The sequence below is a fragment of the Botryllus schlosseri genome, chromosome 8 (assembly GCF_051294905.1).
Source record: "Botryllus schlosseri isolate E-star chromosome 8, Bs_hap1, whole genome shotgun sequence".
Taxonomy (NCBI): Eukaryota; Metazoa; Chordata; class Ascidiacea; order Stolidobranchia; family Styelidae; genus Botryllus; species Botryllus schlosseri.
In genome coordinates, this window is record NC_137243.1 from 23,868,115 (window position 1) to 23,885,821 (window position 17,707).

At 40.8% G+C, this 17,707-nt stretch overlaps 1 protein-coding gene and 1 long non-coding RNA gene across 2 annotated transcripts in view; one reads left to right on the top strand and one right to left on the bottom strand.

Moving 5' to 3' along the window:
- LOC145444551 (ficolin-2-like) overlaps window positions 1–17,707 on the top strand; it is a 207,159-nt gene that overhangs the window by 115,376 nt on the left and 74,076 nt on the right. The window lies entirely within an intron of this gene.
- On the bottom strand, window positions 99–1,629 carry LOC145444113 (uncharacterized). The gene is made up of 2 exons (XR_013916613.1): window positions 345–1,629; window positions 99–297 (listed from the first exon to the last, which is right to left on the bottom strand). It is a non-coding gene; the product is annotated as an uncharacterized LOC145444113 (long non-coding RNA).

A 17,707-nucleotide genomic window follows, 5' to 3' on the forward strand; every position in this document is an offset into this window, starting at 1 on the left:
TGAAGACAGGAAGTATCTTTTGGGAGAACTCGCCATCAAGACTAATCAAACAGTGCACTTCATTGTTGTGTTATACAATGCTGATTTTGTTAGCACTACTTCACAACTGCGATTGAAGTGGATTTGGAAAATCACACGGCATTAATAGTTGATGTCGCATATGCGCTATTCAGCGAACTACGGGAAGTAACTATCAAATAGATCTCGGAGCAAGTCAACGCAGTGACAAGATCGGTCATCCTATACCCAGAGGTGGTCAACGTAGTCATTGTTGGTAACCGGGTAGAAGTAACGCTACTCCAGTACAAGTAGAAATAATTACTTCCAGGAGATGTAAAAAGTACTTCAAGTGAAAGTAGAAATGAATTTCTGAAAGGTAGTCAAGAAATTCGTTACATGAAGTAGATTTGGTCAATGGCCGCTTAGTTTTAGAAAATAATGCCGGGTGACAACTGTTAACATTGCACGGTGTATCTTGATCAACGCAAAAGAGTAATGGCGCTACGAATAGGTGCAATTTCCAAAAATTGATTTAGTTACCGTGGTACTAGGGCTATTTTGCCCAGTTGTTATGACAACTTCACCCTTAAAGGGGATGCAATCATGCGCCAAAGCTACTTTCTAGTTTACAAAATCTCAAGTCCGACAAAAATGTACTGCGTAAAAAGTGTCAAGTAGACGTGGGAGTAGCCTCAACACATAATGACGCGAGTACTCACGTAAAATAGCACTTCGTTATTGACTCCCTCTGTATATTGGTTCAACCAACTTACGACGAGAATTGTTCCTTTTTTCATTGACTTAGTAATGTTCTGAACCAATTACATTCTTTGATTCATTGAATTTACAAATAAACATGGAAAGAAGTGCAATTTATTAATTTTTTTGCATTCAATACCCAGATCATAGGATAGTGTTGAAGAAAAATGCATGTCAACCTGATCAGGTTCAATAACTGCTGATACTTAATGCCCATTGCCCATGTCGTTTCCTCTATCTCCATAGCCACTTGTTTAGACAGATGTTTAGGATCTACGGAAGTGCGGTTATCTTGCTGTAGGCAAAATGAAATATCATTTTTGAAGCGGACATCAGCACCGGGAAAGAAGTTCAGGACAGTTAGTCAGTGTTCGGATCATCAGCTGAAATTTTCCGTTTGCATGAAACCACACTGCCTTTTGCCGTATGACCAAATTTTATATGGTGATCATGATTGGCTCCAGGCTGAATTTTTGACGAGGGCCTCATCAATGTCTTAGTTGCCTGTGTTCGGCTCTCTTGGGATATTTCATCAGATCATTAATTCGTATACATGTGGTAAAGCCATGTCTTGAAACCCAAGATATTTGCAATGTGCCAAACAGTAAAGTAATCCAATCCAGGCAATCAATCAAGTAATCCAGGCCTTGAGACAGTTTGTTTCACCATAACTTGGAGGTGATCGATGCTCATTTTTCTTCGAGTAGTGGCACTTGGCAGCATCACAGAGTGATCAAGAACTTGCAATATAGGTATATATCTAAATATTTTGAATTGGTCAACTGAGAAGCCATACAATAGCATAGGATGTTTATTATATATACTGCATGTAGCACATTGCCTGAATTCCTAACAACACGTCAACGTACTGCCAGTCATTGTCTCTTCAGGCTTAAAGATGGTGGTATCCTCTATTTATTGCAATCAACATCAATTATCAAAATACTACAACTATGGTATCATATACTATCCACACCTAACTTAATGCTGAAATAAATATCAAGCAGTCGATCACCTGCAATGTCGAATTTTGTGTCATAAAATCATGGTTGACCATCAAATAACGGCTATAAAATCGTTCATTTTGACGCAAGGAGTTTACATAGTTCTTGAAGCAAAGATATCCAACACATTTGAAGCCTTGCGCTTTACCATGACACTATTATGGAACGTTTACAACCCTAAAACGGTATTTTACAATATCAGAAATACGGCTACGTTACTCAGGAATTTCTGCGTTATATTGACGAAATCATTCTAAATCTACTATGGAGGAGTGACATCTATCACAGGTAAATCTCCGATCACTTTGACGACAAATTTCCGAAACGTTTACAACCAGAAATCAGCAGTACACTATGCGATATTTAGCACTGAAGTTGATGGGCGAGAAAGTAGCTTGCTAACCAATTTGTGGTTGCTATGCGCTACGGGTCACGTGATCCGTGTCCTGCAAAAGGCCTATCGGTTGTCACGGGAACTGTAATACATTTGATCCCAAGGAGACATAATTAAACAAATGTCAATATCTATTAATATGATGCTTTTGAAGTCTTTTCGAGCACGAGCACGTGCAGCGTGGACAATATTTCAACCAATTACATCAGACAGTGGATTGTGTAGATTGCACACATGTCACTTAGTAAAAACTAAATTGGCCAAGATCTAATTTATTTCTGAACCATCAACTGCGTGGCCATATATACGATTTATCAGAAATATACGGCGTATTGTGGCGTCAAAATACTAGCACGGTAACGGCTCGAGCATCATTCAGCTCCGTGACCGGCCACCTCTTGCAGAGAAAATATTATTCCTGGCATACCAAATGATCCGACGGTCATGATGTATCATAATCACTTCAAAAATATGAAATTTTTATTTGTAAAATCGAAATCCTTTACGCTCCCGAGACTCATATAGCCATATGCTATGGTTGTGTTATCGGGCCGAAATCTTACTCTTTATATGCGCAATTGCGCATATGGCAATAATACCGGAAACACCGGGACCGAATCCGGCCTCCTGTTACTTTTAAACCATTATCAACTATTCCTGGATTTTCCTTCGATTTAGAAACGTCACAAGCTTGCGATAGAATGAGAGGTTACGAGGGTGTCGAAGCGATTTGATGTCAGACACCTACCTTGGCCAGGAGTCGTTGGTTCTAAACCTTGGCCAGAGTTTCCCTCAAAGGGGCGGGAACATCCAGGGTGTGATACACCCTATGGGGTCAAAGAATAACGTTTTTGGGAACCTGACGAAGTGCTGTTTTTCGGTTCCAAATATTTGGGGGGCGATGATCGGTGCGGAGCTTCAAAAGGGGGCGATGAGTCGAAAAAGGTTGGGAACCACTGCTATAGGCTATAGGCCTATACGATGAAGGAAGAGAAAACTCTGTAGATTTCGTCAAATCGTCGCAGTGAAGCATGGACCTCTTCTCAGTCGGCCTAGGGTTAGTTTGGCTGATTCTAGTGATACGGTATTAAATGAGGGATTTACATTAATCCTGATGCGGTTGAAGTAGTCAGCATTGCTACTCAAGTAACAGTCGTATTCCCGGGGCGTACTGGTATTTAAAATTCCTCAAGTAGCAGTAGAAAGTTGAATGCCGGCAAGGTACTTAAGTTTGGAGATGGCTTCAAAATTACAAAATCTATCTTCGAAAATAGGCAACACCTACTTGAGTACTGCAATGAAGTGGAAGTTCTTCACTACTGACCAACTCTGCATATATCTCTATATATATTCTCAAGGTTAATTTGTGTCTCTAAATACATCATGTGTTCATTTTTGTTGCAGATTCCAGAAAAACGAACGCGATGTTCCAGCATTTGCATCACATCAACAGTGGATATCCTGATATATTATACTGGGCACATCTTATTGAATTCTTGGCAAAGATGGCCAAAATCTGAATATTTGGATCTGGTGTCTCCTCACTGAGATGTTTTTTTAAACATGGAATCATCTATCGCTCTATCGAAAAATCTGCAAGACGATGATACCGAATATTTCCCAACTGATAAATGGCATGAAATGCTCCAGAAGGCCCATTCGTGATGTACCGTTTAGCCAATGGTGTTAATTTCTTAACTGCGGTCATGAAACTATTTCTAGGTGAACAGAATATCAGCTGAATTCAGCAATTGGGTCTACTGAATGCTTCTCAAATTGATAATATGTTACAATATGTTTCTTGATCAACTTTCATTGAGTGACGTAGAAGATAATGCTGCTATCACAATTTCGAGTACTTACAGGCCGTGCTATCTATTCGTTATTGGAAATGCTTCATGGTAGGGTTGCATTTAAAACAAACGGTGAAAAAAGTATGCCATAATTGTGTAAATGCTTTCCAAAAAACATGTTGTATGAGCCTACGGTCGATTACCACCAGATATAGCCGACTAATATCGATATGGGATTGCTGGAACCCTCAAAATGGTCGGTTCAACCGCAATAGTACAGATATTTCGTCAAAAGAGCTATATTTACACTATAATTTAAATTGTCAATGTCAATCCAATATGACGTCACAATTGAATATTCTTGACGTCATGGCTTAAAAAACAATAAAAGTATGTTTTATACAAGGGCCCTGTTTTGAACATGTTTGTTTTAAATGCAACCCTACTCCATGGTCATTGTGGATAAACACGAATTGAAACCGTTGATTTAGTCAATCCTATTGCCCCCCCCCCCTTCCCAGCTGCACGGTTTCCGATAATGGCTTGTAAATAGGTAGATGACGCTGACTATATTTTTTATTCCCTCTGTTATTTATGGCCTGATGCAGATTATATGTGTAGAAATTAAACACATCCATGATTTACTGGAGTTCAGAGTTATCATACTTCACTTGGTTGGCTATACAGCAGTGTCATCATACTTTACCTATTTGGCTATACAGCAGTTCGGTTGAGATATGGGAAGAACGTCTAGCTTACTCGCTAACTATTCTGCAAAAGGTTGAGGATCATTATTCTAGAAACAGCAGTATCGCTAGCTTGTAGAAAAGTGGATATTTCGAGGTATATTGCAGGTAGCTTTTTGGACCTACTTAGGTAAAGGCCAAAAAGAAGTCAGCCATCCTGAAGTTCTATATATACCTGCTACAAATATATGGTAATAATGTTCTGCGGCCCCCAGCCTGATTTGCTGTTAACATGCGGCCCCGTTGTACATTGGAAGTTGAGAACCTCTGCACTATATAATCATATGTCCCTTCTACACTTCTACTGTGACGCCGTTTCTCGGACGCTCAGAAACCGCCCCCCATGATCCCTGAACGTTTCCGTCCCTTCAAAATCCAAATCGCCCCTTGAATGGCGCTGGCGTCCAGGTTAAGAACCACTGGTCTATAAGCTACCAAAACAATTGACAATATTAGAATCCTGAATGGCACAAATGTTACGAATTTACTCGGAGACTGGCGGAAGAACAATAACTCGTCATTCTGCAGTGTTTCGAAGCTATATCGTTGTTAATGCGGCTGCATATAAGTATTATATATTTGGTCGGAATCCCCGCATTCGTCATTTAGAATAGGGAAACTAAGTCATCTTATATAATACAGAAACAAAGGATAACGGACTTACGCATTTTGCAGAATTGCCGCGGGTACCTCCTCCCGTGATGAAATGCTGCAGCGGCTTGATCAATAATCACTTTGCATGATGTAGTGACTGAAGGTATGGTGTCGTTCGTTACGCCTGCTGATTTCCGGTTCAGATGAGTCTGATATATGTGTGGTATATTCTTGGCGTCGTTTTCGAGGCTACATGCAAAATCGCGTAACTAACTGTAGGGTGATGAGGGGATTCATAAACTGGAAATTGTCTAACTCTACCTGGCGATTTAAAATGCGGCTGTCTTATCGTGTCGATCTATGATTTCCGGTTCGATTGAGTAGGGCTGGGCACAATGACTCGAGTACTCGAATCTGAATCGAGTATTAATTTTAATGATTCGAGTCGAGTAGTAAAAGATGATTTTTTCGAGTACTAAAATTGTACGCTCCTCACAACTGAAAGTTATTGAACTAACAAGAATTATGGTTTTGATAATATTTTCCACTGAGGAAGCCTTGAAACCTTGATTGGCCGTGTCGTAGCATGATAGACATAGTACAAAGCTACGAACGTTTCTGGAAATAACACATTTCCGAAGTCATGATCGTTCCACAAGATTGTCAAGAAGTGCAATGAAGTCGGTATGGTCGAAAACATACCGAATGTGACGGATAACAGGTATTATGTTCTTCGTGGTGGCATAAAAGGTACATATTTGAACTTTGACATAGTACATTCTGCTGTGACGTCATAATGAGTGATACTCGAATACTCGACTCGACTCGAAGCATTTTACGTGATTCAGAATCGAATCACGCAGGTACTCGATTTTGCCCAGCCCTACGATTGAGTACGACTGCTGTCAGCGTGTATACAAAACTCGTTCGTGTTGGATGGAGTTTTAGTATCAGGCGAGTATTCTAAAGTTTGTTGTATTCTTTGCTGTAATTTTCCACGTATTATTATTATTATTTATGGGGTAATCGTGATTAGTAATCGTAATCGATTAAGACGATTACAGCATTTTCAAGTAATCGTAATCGCAATCGATTACATTCGAAAAAAATCCCTATACACTCCAGACGCCACTACCTCGCAGCAGGATAATAATCGACACTCCACCTAGCCTAGTTCCAAATAGTAATGTTTGTGTTGATGTTTGGTTATTCTAAGTTAAAGGCAGTTTAATCGTTGCTTGCTTGGTAAGCAGTAATCCAATCAATTACATCGGACAAATATTTGAAATTTTGTACTCGTCCAACTACACATGGCGATTTCCATATCGAAGCAATTAAAATCAACGGCTGCTGATAAAATCATAACCGAGACGTTTTTGCGGTTACCTGCGATATATGCATTTAGTGGATCGTAGGCAGACTTTTATGTTCACTCTAACTTATTTTCATATAGCGCTACTCGAAACGGGCACCCGTCGTTATTTCGAAATTCTTCACTCAACATTTGAATCTGCCACTATTGCCATCTGTTTACACACCATGTAAAACATCTGACGGGCGAAGTAGGCCGCAATGTATTTGCTGTCACGCAAACAATTGTTCAAGTTCATGACTGAATTTTGTCAATAATATTGGTAATTGCATATTATTACCATTCATTTCTGATCCACAGTCAGATTTACCGGTTGATCTATGTAGTTGGAGGTGGTGTCTTCGAAAATGTAGGCTACGTAATTCACAGTTATAACGTCTTCTGGCGGCCCGTTGTTATAATTACTAGGGCAAGTTTTTGTTGCAGTTGAATCCGTGGAAAGTTGCATTTATTTTTTCAAAAAAGAGTTCAAGTATCAATTTCATTGATTGGTTGAATAAGCATCATTCGCTTACTGCGTATTTTGCTCGTGATGTTTTTGAAGGCGGGTAAAACTCACAACAGAGAGTCACAAACGGAAACCTGGATGTTTCGAGCAAACTTTTGTAACAAAGCAAGTAAAACATTTGAGATTGTCAAGGTGCATGCTCGTTTAGTGTTGATTTTTAATGCTGCCAGCGCCATGCATGGAGTGCCCCTCAGTTGAAATGCAATAAATATGAACCAAAGATGTTGTAACGGAGTGAAAATTGTAATATATGTAAAAAGGTTCACAGTGTAGAACCTACCAAGGTTCTGTTGTGAACGCGAACCTCTAAATTTCCGAGGTTCACACACAGAACGCGAACGTGAACCTCGCGTTCACACCATCCCTAGTAGTAACAGCTCGTTCTCTGGTTAATTTTCAATCATACGTTCTGACTTTGTTCAGCAAATGACCGTCGCCAACGGAGCGATACAAGACATTTATTGTCAAAACAAAATAACGGCGGGCAACGAAATTGGCACGACTTGACGTGTAAATATGCGTATTTCATGGAAACAGGTATGGTTTTCTGGCAGCAATAAGGGAGACAGGTCCTTATTTTTATCGACAAATGGCAGTTGACATGCATTTAGTTCTCGCACTGACATCCGACGATATTTCATGAGGCAATCCGATATCGATAAGTGAGATTAAATGTATGAATAATGCAATTGTTACTAACTATATTGATTCACAAACAATATTCTGCTAGAGACTCTTTGGGGTGTAGAACGTTAATATACATTTTAATAATATATTCATAGTATGACACTTTTCAAGGGCAATCGTCAGCAAATGGAGAATTTCAAAAACATGCATCTAGCTACATTGCATACAACCAATTATGACGTCATAGAAACAAACAACATGAAATACAGGCAAACCGCGAGCGCAGCTAGTGGTCAATTTTTAGATTCACTAAAAATTCCTTCTGCTGACACAAGCGCGGTCGGTGGATTTTAATATAAGTCGATTCCAGTGCAAATAGATGGAAATTAGTGCGGCCTCTACCTAATATAGAAAATCTTTCATCGCGATAGTTTTTAGCGCAAGTTGCATTCTCAGCCAAATGCTTGCCGATGGCAGAGTTCATAGCCATGGCCTGATTACGTTCTAGTAATCGCAGATCAATTACGGCTGCGTCTTCGCGAGAGTTCAATGTGCGTGATCTAATAACGCTCGGAACATGTTGTTTGATGCATTCCTGCAAGCGCTGAGTTGTTCTTCCCACGTACCGAGAATCACAGTGGCACCTGAAATCATAGACTATATTGCTTTGTTGACGATTGCCCTTGAAAAGTGTCAGCTCGAAAAGCTTCGGGTTTTAATATATTTTACTATGAATATATTATTAAAATGTATATTAATATTCTGCTACCACGACAACTTTCAAGGGATTCAACGTGGTTCAGCTGATTCTTAGTAGGTATTTGAATAAGTTTTTATGTATGGCTTGCGATTCTACCGTCATATCGTTTAGTTCAACTACTTGGATAAGGATTATAGTTACACATACGTTTTACAGTTGAGAATTTACTGTTTGGGGTAATCACACAAGATCAAAACTCTAACGCATCGCACCATTTCACGAACGTCAGCGTTGACACAGGAATTTTCTGTAATCCATCAAAGATCACAAACTTCTTTTCATGAGTTTCATTCTCACATCGGGAGATCATTAATAATCGACTCTATGACGTCACTCTCGGGGATATAGAAGGAAACACTCCGAAATAAAATATGCATAATAATAGATAGGTAAACAATCATATTTGACCATCTTCTCACATGGTTATTCGATCAACTGCCATGGACGCTTTCGATACAGCAGCATACTCTGAATTCCAAGGAATCGGTGCTCTATTCCATCTCATCAACGGAAGACATATTCTACATTTTTTGACAGTCACGCTCTGCGAGAGACCATATTTTTAATACTCGACGGAAACGACCCCCAGAACTGAAGATTTCCCCAAACGTGGCAGATATTAGAACGAATAAGACATCTCATCAACAGAAAACTTATTGGTGGTGGAGCAAGAGACATCACGTGCAGAATTTGCATGATATAATCATCAAAGATACGAAAAGGTATATCGTGTAATAAGATTTCTTCTTCCTACCGCCGGAAATACGTAACTGTGCATAGGCTATTTACTATTCAGGTGTTTGGATCCGGATTGAAAACTCCAGCCACATGGATTCATAAAAATCTGATTAAACTGCAGAGCCGTAAAACTGACTGGCAAACCAGCGATTTGTTATTTTCAGGAACGTTAGTAGCTTTATACCAGGGGTTCTCAATCTGGGGGGCGCATGATTCTCTCAGGGGTATCGCGAGAAATTTTTGTCAATTTTGTCAATGTCTGTATAAATTGTGACTAAACATGTACTTCACAACCATTCTGAAGAGACGATTATTGAAGATTGAACTTCATTCGTATTCTAGAAAGCTTGCCAAACTCAAACTCCAGCAGTCGCGCTCAACGGAGTATAGGCTGACTTCAACTTCATTTGAGCAAATTTCTTATATTCTCTGAAGATTTAGATAAATTCGTACGTGCAAGTCATTCATTACTTTATAGCTTTGGCAGTAGCCTAAATCTCTGTGCGCTAGGTGGCTGTTGTTGATAGCTGGCGAACTGCACTACCTAAGCCAGTGGTTCCCAACCTGTGGTACGCGGTGTGGTTGAACACAAACATTGTTCTCCAATAAACTTCAGGCTTAGCATGGCCTCCTTGTACTCGACTCTAGCTTAATTCTCACTCCCCAGCTGCTAATTTTCACTTCTACGTGGGAGTGCGAGCAAGGATTTTCATCTCTGATGACTATCAAGTCGAAGAAACGAAACCGACTTGTTGCGCCCATGCATGACTTTCGATGAGCTGTGAGCAAACATATGCCACGTATCGACCAGCTAGTGCAGTGGTTCTCAAACTTGGGGGCGTGAAAACAGCATTTGAAGGGAGGCGCGAACCTGCGGCCAACTGCAAATATTTTTCGCGCTTCGCGCGATTCATCTCCTATTCATTGTTTTTAATCTGTGTATAGTCCTAATAGCATATTTGAGAATTCTCTTATCAACTGTCATAACCTTCCATGCCATCAAATTATTCGTTGGGCTTGCTAGCATTCTGCTTGCATTTTGTGATATGACGATAAGGGGGGCGTGAAATTTTTCACTATCATAAACGGGGACGTGTCTAAAAAAGTTTGAGTTTGCAGCCATCGCATTAAAACGATTGACGTTTTTTGTTTGCTGTTATTTATCATGTTGTTCTTCTTGTGGTTGGTGGCGAAAAACAATTCCATGCATCCCATTAACCCTGGCTGATAATACCTAGCTTCATAGTATTTGCTATTACGCCGCGCATAGGGCAAATACGTCATTATGACGTCATAAGAGATGGAAACATTTTTTGACCGCCTTCAGTGCGCGAAACTTATGTAGGTGGTACGCGAGCACTGCATAAAACCTCGAAATGGTTCGTGGGTGAAAAAAGGTTGGGAACCACTGGCCTAAGCGGACTTAAATGCAATATAGGTTGCCCGGTTTCGCCCTCACTTTGGCTATAAATCAACACAATTTAATTAATTTCCAAAACTGATCAAATTTAGCATGGCAGGACAGAACGACGCCGTGCTCTCTGTAGTCACTATTAGCATCAGGATTAGTCTCAGTGCAACCTACCTTGAAATTAATTGATGTCCTTTTCAATGTTTTTTTTTGTTACTTTCAAACAAGTTTGGGGAAGTTTGACAGCAATGTAAAAGACTAAACAACTGGAATGCGGATTCAAAATTGGCGTAAGATATACCACATGTATACTATTAGATCAGAGGCGGGCAGCCCGTACGGCCGCATGCGGCCGTAGAAGGGAATTTGTGCGGCCGTCGACGCCTAATTCAATTAGTATGTGTTGGCAGCCCTAGACATGCAAATTGCAATTACGAATTCATTCCCGAATTTTCGAGAGATTTTATTTAACCTTGAAATTTTCTTCGCGCTCCGCGCAATTCCACAAGACTTCATTTTTCGATTTTAATGCAGTAGCGCCCTTCTTACTTGGAGCAGGAGAGGGAATCTTAAAGAAATATCAATTCATTCGCGGCCCTGAAAACTTTTCGCGCTCCGTGCGACAATATGCACTCCCAGAAACTATTCATAACATTGCCACTCGCGATTTCGGTGCGTACAATAGGCCGTTGTGAAAAGTAGAATAGCCCGGAGCTCACCGGGAATGGACATGGACAGTTTACCATAGGTATTTTGCGTCCAGATCGTTCATTGCGGCTATACTCTGGAATGAGGCCTTAGGCTACATAAGTAATCGAAATGCGGCCATGATTAGCAAGAAGGTTGCCCACCTCTGTATTAGATGATGTGCTCTTTTTGACATGACGATAAATGTGAGGGGGGTCAGGGGGCGCAATTTTTTTACCATCGCCAAGGGGGGTGCGTGTCAAAACAGGTTGAGAACCGCTGCTTTAAACTGTATGTCTCGTATGCTGCCATAGGGCCAATGAAAGTTTCAAAGCTTCCGCAGTAAGAATGGTATCGAACCTCTAACTTTCGTTGATTTATTACTCGGTTCAGAATCGGGTACACGAATCATTGTGCCTAGCCCTACTCGTGATTCGAAGATGGTGACTTGATCCCAATACTAGGACTCGACTCAAGTCGAATCATTTTCTATTCACCACCGAGTCCAACTCAGGATTCGAACGTCCAACTCCGAACCACAGTGTTAAGACTCGAGCCCAGAGTTCAACTCACTTATTCTTCTGAACTCTGTTTGGGTGTTATATACAGTAATTTTCCTCGTTTTACACAGATTCTGGCTCATGTTACAAACACCGGTACTGATAGACGAAATATCGATTATGTGATAGAGCAGTGGTTCCCAACCGGTGGGGAATTCAATGGTTTCTGGTGGGGGAATAGTCGCATTTGGTAAACAGTATATGCAGGATAGTCTACATATTTACGGAGACACATGCACGATTACCGCTACCATTTAACTGCTATGGAATGTATGTATCGAAAACTATATTGCGCGTCGTTCAGAAAAGCGTATTTGTAACTTTAGATAACCAATCATGGCGTCACAAGTATCCAGCACGACCAGTATGACATGTAATAATGCTTTCGCTAAATTTTGAGGGTTACCGGTATCGGTTCACGATAGGTTTTATGTTGCAGTTATAGGCGATTGACTAGCATACTGATGGGATTATTGTCTTGTTTACTCAAATGAGCAAATAGCTGTTCCGTAATGACAAAAAGTGAAAGGAAATTCCACGATAGTTTTGGGTAGTGGGGAATGAAGACTCGGAATAAATCTGAGATGGGGAATGAAGACTAAAAACAGGGGTGGGCAAACTACGGCCCGCGGGCCGCATGCGGCCCGCTACAACGTTCTGTGCGGCCCGCGAGAGTCTAAAGAAACTTTTTTAAAATATTGATAAAATCGGTACTAAATATCGAATTAATGCAGGGATATCATTAAACTTTTTCTCAGTATATTTCACCATGATAATTTGGAGACAGTGGTTATAAAACTGGGGTACGCCCTCCCTCCACTGAAAAATTTTTTCGCGCTCCGCGCGATTCTCATTCAAGTCATGATTATTGCTCTGTATTTAGTCTCAATTTCATATTTAAAAATTCCTGATCCCCATTCGTAACCCTCCACGCCATCAAACTATCTGTTAGGTTGCTAGCACCCTAGTTGCGTTTTGTGATATGACGATAAAGGTGGCGCGAAATTTTTCGCCATCACAAGGGGAGGGGGCGTATCTCATAAAAATTGATAGCCACTGTTCTGATAGGTAAATACTTCCTTACTTTATGATTAATTCCTGGCGCGACAGCGCGATCTCAAGGCGCACGCAGTTTGAAAGGTTTCAACTACTAAATATCACAGAAATCCTAAACGAGATTGACATAATCCGGATGACGAGTGAAATTTCATATTGGCCACTTCATTGCAGTTTTAATTATTTCAGTGATGTGCTTATAGAAACGATTTGCGCGTGTCTTGGGTGGATTTTTCTCTATATGCGTAGAATTGGGGTATTTATATTTTATCTACACATCGTAGATGCGTGTTTGAAGCTAACATGGTTATGATGCTGTCAGTATTGTGTCCTGGAACTGAGCCAAAAGTGGAATTAGTAAATCAATGAACAGATCGCTGCTCATAGATATAAATTGCAATCCCATTCTAAGAATCGGGGCAAACGACTTTCATCTCTATAATTTTGACAAATTGGTTATTGAGGTCGAGGAGCCTGTGAAATCTCGCCACTATGTTTCTGACGTGTGTACGATATCATCAAATCAATGTTGGTTTTGTTTTAAATAGGAACATATATAATCTCCATGTCCTCACCATATAATCTCAATTTTATATATTGCGGCCCGCGAATGGATTTAGATGTTGAATGCGGCCCGCGAGCTCAAAAGTTTGCCCACCCCTGGTCTATAAGATCGCACCGTCGTAATCCATATTCACATTTCCATACACCAAATCGCCCTTGAGAACGTTAGCCGATACCGACAAAGCTGGTATTATTGCCACCCTAAAATATGGTTCACTTGTAAAACTCATTGTTAGAGGTCAAGATTGAGAATTATATTAAGAATGAAATTTAGATATCTCAATATATTGAAAATATGTCCTGCTTGAGTTGATATCATGGCGGAGTTGGTTTGTGATATTTATGGTGCTTGCCGACTACGATGGTCATTTACACCAGGCCAGTTTTCGACATTTTTGTCCCGTAACTGCCGACTTGTGACACGGCCCACTCCTGGGCTTCTAGACGACACCGTTTACACGGATTATATGACGAAGAGGATCCTAAATAAACCTCCACTTGGGTAGGAATTCTGGAGTCGAACTTGGTCGGACTCGAACCAGCAACCCATTGCTGTTGCATCTGTGGAATCTACCGCTACTAAGGTTACCATATATGGTATGCAGAGTGCCTCTGCACACTGAGCTCGCGACCCGATAAAACGAGAGAATCGCGCCTGTCTGCGACTGGACCATGCAGACCGGAGTCGCCGGCAACTCGCAACATGCCGTCTGCGACAGGGTTGCGCAACTCCGCGACAAAGTTGAAAATTTTCAACTTTGTCGCGAGTTGCGAGCGACTGGTCAGCAGTTACTGATCGTCAGCTCTATGTCACCGCAATAGTTTGTCCGGGTATTGCGTGTTTTGGCATCTATAATTGTTCCCTCATTGAATTTATACTGATTTGAGGCCATTTTAAAACTTGAAGCTTAACTGCAAGAGCACATTCTACGGTAAGCAGTACCGGTACTTGGTAATTACCAAAGGCCAACCAGCTCCGGCAGTACCGATACCGCGAAACTCTCAGTCATTGTATGTCTACAGGTGGATTTATTAGACATATACCTTGTCTGATTCATTTTAACCCGTACGCGTACAGTGTACATTGGCTGGAAACTGGGTTAAGCAGGTACATATAATCGTGGTATGTCATGGGTTCACTGATGTATATTTCAGATACCGGTACATCTCAGTACATGACGTCTGAAAATCTTCTTGACTAGGTAGCAGCAGTTTAACTCTTGATGTTAGATTTCGTCTATTCTCCTCTTTATCAGACTTCGGTACGAATTGTAGTGGCTAATATTATAAGTCAGAAATGGACTATGCATCATTATGGAGAATGAATCAACCAGGCCTACGGATCAGTTTCCATGCTTGATACCTGAGGGCGAATCGAAGATTGAAAGGAAAGAATCCCAGAGTTATATTAGAATATTGTTAAGACTTAATTCATTTACAATAAAATTATAATGCATTTGAATGTTGTTCTCTATCATATCGAGAAATTAATGTATGAGTGCTTGACAGTTGATGCAGTCACTGAGGCAGTGGAATACAGAAAGGCTTGGTGTCTCTAGCATAATAGGCTACAGCTAGAACTCCAGAAATTTGGATCGGCAACCGGAAATAGCGCCTTTAACTTGGTCACCCAGATTATGCGTTTTCAGCATTGAAATACGATATTGGTTCGTTAATGGAAAAGTGTGTGCATATAAGACGTCATCTTATTCACTGACAAACCCATGTATACCCATCGAAATATTCATTTTGCGATCTATCGGGAGCTGTGCATTGTGTGCAATGTGTATCCATTGCGAGACTTCGGACATAACGCGCAAGAGCCGTAGTTGCCGCTTGTGGGCACTGCCGGGACCAGTGTGCAACTGTGCATTGGGCTCGAAAATCACGTGACTTTCCAGCATAGCAACCACCGTCTGGGGCCAAGCACGTTTCTGGTATCATCTTGTCTGCGACAGTAATGCATTTGTATGTCGCAATTTCTGCTACTGCGCTGGTCTTTGCTGTCACATTATGTGTTTGTGTTACAGGATTGATTTTTTTCGTGCAGATAGATGACAATGTATAGTATTCAATTAACATGATGGAGTATAGAGCAGTTTAAGATAGCCTATCTCAAACAAGTAATTCCAAGGTTTAGTACTTTCATCTGGATCTACTAACTATTCATCGTATGGCTACAGCATTATTATGCTTCAAGTGTATACTTATCGACACGCAGACAGTGATCAGCAGGCCGTGTTATTTTTGGCATTTCGGAGCCAGATGCCAAAACTGCCAAAAATAAAAATTTGAAAATGCCAAAAATAAGCAATTTTTGGCACATGCCAAAAATAACACGGCCTGATAAATAGTGTATTTCGTTCATGGTGTTGTGTTAACAGGACCGCGTTACAAGCGAGAAGAGCGTTTATGAAAAGCAGGTTTCTTAATCTGGGTCCAGCCCACCCATTAGGGGTGAAAGCATGGTGTCCTAAATGGTGTGGACACAGCGAGATTGAACGGCTGACTGCATTTGGTTTACGTCATACTTTCCATTTGTCCAAAGGCAATTTTACGACAATTTTTGACCGGCTTGTCGAGCGCTAAATTTTATAGAACGGGTATCAATGAGAAGCTGCCGCAGTACTGATTATTATAATATAAATTATATTCTGCTCATGGAACTGGAACTCCCAAAATCAACCACGATTTTTGCATTGTGATCGAGTTGAACATGGTGACGCAACAAACTGTCTGGCTATTTCTGAGCTGCATAGTCTCGTTTTGCCATACAGTCTTGTTGCGTCAATGTTTTTAAACAAGCTAACCTTCCCAGGACTCTCCCATGCGCGTTGGTAATATTAAAGCCACCTGAAGTCAAAAAATGTTCTCCGAAAATATATCGGTAGACTGAAGGAGAAATGATAGTCGGGCTACTAAATAGAATGTGTTGAGAGACAACACAGGAAACTCCTGGAGAAAGATCAGGAAGAAAATTATTTCCGCGATGAGATCGATGGCACTGGCGAAGTGATCTCTTTTCATGATGCATGGAAGCCGGTTCGGCCCTCCAAAGAATTTGAAGCTCTGAAAACCTTTTGTGGATGACTGGCAACATTCTTTCCCTCAGCGGCTACTGTTGAAGCCGATATTTCCCAGATTCGCTGGGCGCGAAATGAATTTAGGAGAAACTTAGCTGACCTGAGTTTGGAAGCACCGCTGCAGTGCAAACAATCAGCTGTTGAGCGTGTTTGTTATGCTTTTCTTTCTTTTTTTGCTTATTGGCACCGATTCCGACGGATACTGCACATTTTGTGGTTTCGTTTGATATAATTAACCAATGAAATCGTTAGGATTTTTCTTCTCTTATTGTTTGTTGGCTCTGATTATACGTGGTTGCTGCACATTTTGTGGTGTCTTTTGACAAACTAGCCCAAATAAAGCGTTTTTGTGACTAATTCGAGGCTGAAACTATTTATTCAGATGACGATGCCAAAACTGCCAAAAATAAAAATCGAAAAATGCCAAAAATAAGTTATTTTTGGCAGTTTTGGCATATGCCAAAAATAACACGGCCTGGTGATCAGTCAACATCGGAGATTAGTAATATTGTAACATTACCGTACCGCGTTAAATTTGATTTCAGATGGATTTGGTTAAGCTACTTTTACGATTTGCGAGTTCTTCAAAAATAATCCGAATCTGGTCAAAAGAAGTCAAAATGATTTAGACAACGACCATCCAATATCAGCAATGTATGGTGGAGATGGCAGAGAATTGGGAAATAGTCAGTTCAGCCATGAGTATATTGAAAGTTTATGACGTGGAGGTTGGTAATTGCAAAATTACCTGAAAGATTGGGGAAGCGTTGGAATTGAGTTCGAATCCCACTTGACGCAAGTGGGTCGGAGCCGTCGGAGGCTTATCTGGACTCCCCACTGCTTACCTAACTACATGAGCAGCGTCATGTAATCAAGCCCAGATGGCCAAGTAAAGCCGATGAGGCTCGAAAATCGGCACCTCTGACGAGGACGTATGGAAGCAAGCAAGAGAAGAAAGATGGTGAACGAATGGGTGACAGGAACTGAGAAAAAGCTTATCAAAAAGCAAAGAGACCCTTGAACTTTGAAGCATTTATGTTGTGGTGCAAAC